The following is a 3,876-nucleotide window of genomic DNA, read 5'->3' as shown; positions in this document are numbered from 1 at the left end:
CGTTCAGTTACTGTCTTCTTGGAGTGTAAAGTTACTGCCTTCTAGAAATGTAAAGTTACTGTATTCTAGAAATGTAAAGTTACTGTCTTCTTAGAATGATAAGGTTACTTTCTTCTAAGAAATGTAAAGTTACTGTCTCCCAAAAATGTAAAGTTACTGTCTTCTTGGAATGTAAAGTTTACTGTCTTCTAGAAATGTAAAGTTACTGTCTTCTAAAAGTGATGTGTAAAGTTACTGTCTTCTTGAGATGTAGAGTTACTGTCTTCTCGAAATGTAAAGTTACTGTCTTCTTAGAATGTATAGTTACTGTCTTCTTGGAATGTAAAGTTACTGTCTTCTTGGAGTGTAAAGTTACTGTGAATCTAAAGTTACTGTATCTTCTTGGAATGTAAAGTTACTGTCTTCTTGGAATGTAAAGTTACTGTCTTCTAAGAATGTAAAGTTACTGTCTTCTAAGAATGTAAAGTTACTGTCTTCTAGAAATGTAAAGTTACTGTCTTCTTGGAAGTGTAAAGTTACTGTCTTCTTGGAATGTAAAGTTACTGTGAATCTTAAAGTTACAGAGTATTCTTGGAATGTAAAGTTACTGTCTTCTTGGAATGTAAAGTTACTGTCTTCTTGGGTGTAAAGTTACTGTCTTCTTGGAGTGTAAAGTTACTGTGAATCTAAAGTTACTGTCTTCTTGGAATGTAAAGTTACTGTCTTCTTGGAATGTAAAGTTACTGTCTTCTTGGAATGTAAAGTTACTGTCTTCTAGAAATGTAAAGTTACTGTATTCTTGGAATGTAAAGTTACTGTCTTCTAGAAATGTAAAGTTACTGTATTCTTGGAATGTAAAGTTACTGTCTTCTTGGAATGTAAAGTTACTGTCTTCTTGGAATGTAAAGTTACTGTCTTCTTGGAATGTAAAGTTACTGTCTTCTTGGAATGTAAAAGTTACTGTCTTCTTGGAATGTAAAGTTACTGCCTTCTAGAAATGTAAAGTTACTGTATTCTTGGAATGTAAAGTTACTGTCTTCTTGGAATGTAAAGTTACTGTCTTCTTGGAAATGTAAAGTTACTGTCTTCTTGGAATGTAAAGTTACTGCCTTCTTGAAATGTAAAGTTACTGTCTTCTTGGAATGTAAAGTTACTGTCTTCTCTGAAATGTAAAGTTACTGTCTTCTAGAAATGTAAAGTTACTGTATTCTTGGAATGTAAAGTTACTGTCTTCTTGGGTGTAAAGTTACTGTCTTCTTGGAGTGTAAAGTTACTGTCTTCTTGGAATGTAAAGTTACTGTCTTCTAGAAATGTAAAGTTACTGTCTTCTTGGAATGTAAAGTTACTGTCTTCTTGGAGTGTAAAGTTACTGTATTCTTGGAATGTAAAGTTACTGTCTTCTTGGAGTGTAAAGTTACTGTAGAATGTAAAGTTACTGTCTTCTTGGAATGTAAAGTTACTGTCTTCTTGGAATGTAAAGTTACTGTGAATCTAAGTTACTGTCTTCTTGGAATGTAAAGAAGTTACTGTCTTCTTGGAATGTAAAGTTACTGTCTTCTAGAAATGTAAAGTTACTGTCTTCTTGGAATGTAAAGTTACTGTCTTCTTGGAATGTAAAGTTACTGTCTTCTTGAGATGTAAAGTTACTGTCTTCTTGGAGTGTAAAGTTACAATGTCTTCTTGGAATGTAAAGTTACTGTCTTCTTGGAATGTAAAGTTACTGTCTTCTAGAAATGTAAAGTTACTGTATTCTTGGAATGTAAAGTTACTGTCTTCTTGGAGTGTAAAGTTACTGTCTTCTTGGAATGTAAAGTTACTGTCTTCTTATTCTTGAGTATAAAGTTACTGTCTTCTAGAAATGTAAAGTTACTGTCTTCTTGGAATGTAAAGTTACTGTCTTCTAGAAATGTAAAGTTACTGTCTTCTTGGAATGTAAAGTTACTGTCTTCTTGGAATGTAAAGTTACTGTCTTCTTGGAATGTAAAGTTACTGTCTTCTAGAAATGTAAAGTTACTGTCTTCTAGGAATGTAAAGTTACTGTCTTCTAAGATGTAAAGTTACTGTCTTCTAGAAATGTAAAGTTACTGTCTTCTAGAAATGTAAAGTTACTGTCTTCTTGAAGGATGTAAAGTTACTGTCTTCTTCAGAAATGTAAAGATTACTGTCTCCCAGAAATGTAAAGTTACTGTCTTCTTGGAATGTAAGAGTTACTGTCTTCTAGAAATGTAAAGTTACTGTCTTCTAGGAATGTAAAGTTACTGTCTTCTTGGAATGTAAAGTTACTGTCTTCTCGAAATGTAAAGTTACTGTCTTCTTGGAATGTAAAGTTACTGTCTTCTAGAAATGTAAAGTTACTGTCTTCTTGGAATGTAAAGTTACTGTCTTCTTAGGAATGTAAAGAGTTACTGTCTTCTTGGAGTGTAAAGTTACTGTCTTCTTGGAATGTAAAGTTACTGTCTTCTTGGAATGTAAGGAGTTACTGTCTTCTTGGAATGTAAAGTTACTGTCTTCTTGGAGTGTAAAGTTACTGTGTATTCTTGGTCTTGGAATGTAAACTGTCTTCTCGAAATGTAAAGTTACTGTCTTCTTGGAAATGTAAAGTTACTGTCTTCTTGGAATGTACTAGTTACTGTCTTCTTGGAATGTAAAGTTACTGTATTTCTAGAAATGTAAAGTTACTGTCTTCTTGGAATGTAAAGTTACTGTCTTCTTGGAATGTAAAGTTACTGTCTTCTTGGGTGTAAAGTTACTGTCTTCTTGGAATGTAAAGTTACTGTCTTCTTGGAATGTAAAGTTACTGCCTTCTAGAAATGTAAAGTTACTGTATTCTTGGAATGTAAAGTTACTGTCTATCTTGGAGTGTAAAGTTACTGTCTTCTTGGAATGTAAAGTTACTGTCTTCTTGAAATGTAAAGTTACTGTCTTCTAGAAATGTAAAGTTACTGTCTTCTTGGAATGTAAAGTTACTGTCTTCTAGAAATGTAAAGTTACTGTCTTCTTGGAATGTAAAGTTACTGTAAAGGTTGCAACGAATGTAAAGTTACTGTCTTCTTGGAATGTAAAGTTACTGTCTTCTAGAAATGTAAAGTTACTGTATTCTTGGAATGTAAAGTTACTGTCTTCTTGGAATGTAAAGTTACTGTCTTCTTGGAATGTAAAGTTACTGTCTTCTAGAAATGTAAAGTTACTGTATTCTAGAAATGTACCGAAGTTACTGTCTTCTATGAATCTAAAGTTACTGTCTTCTAGAAATGCCAAAAGAAATGTAAAGTTACTGTCTTCAGAAATGTAAAGATTACTGTCTTACAGGAATGTAAAGTTACTGTCTTCTAGGAATGTAAAGTTACTGTCTTCTTGGAATGTAAAGTTACTGTCTTCTTGGAATGTAAAGTTACTGTCTTCTTGGAATGTAAAGTTACTGTCTTCTTGGAGTGTAAAGTTACTGTCTTCTTGAAATGTTAAACTGGATTTACTGTATTCTTGGAATGTAAAGTTACTGTCTTCTAGAAATGTAAGTACTGTATTCTAGAAATGTAAAGTTACTGTATTCTTGGAATGTAAAGTTACTGTCTTCTTGGAGTGTAAAGTTACTGTCTTCTTGGAATGTAAAGTTACTGTCTTCTTGGAATGTAAAGTTACTGTCTTCTAGAAATGTAAAGTTACTGTCTTCTTGGAATGTAAAGTTACTGTCTTCTTGGAGTGTAAAGTTACTGTCTTCTTGGAATGTAAAGTTACTGTCTTCTTGGAGTGTAAAGTTACTGTGAATGTAAAGTTACTGTCTTCTTGGAATGTAAAGTTACTGTCTTCTTGGAATGTAAAGTTACTGTCTTCTAGAAATGTAAAGTTACTGTCTTCTTGGAATGTAAAGTTACTGTCTTCTTGGAATGTAAAGTTACT

Source organism: Tachypleus tridentatus, chromosome 12, assembly GCF_004210375.1.
Source record: "Tachypleus tridentatus isolate NWPU-2018 chromosome 12, ASM421037v1, whole genome shotgun sequence".
Taxonomy (NCBI): domain Eukaryota; kingdom Metazoa; phylum Arthropoda; class Merostomata; order Xiphosura; family Limulidae; genus Tachypleus; species Tachypleus tridentatus.
Note: the sequence above shows the minus strand (reverse complement) of the source record.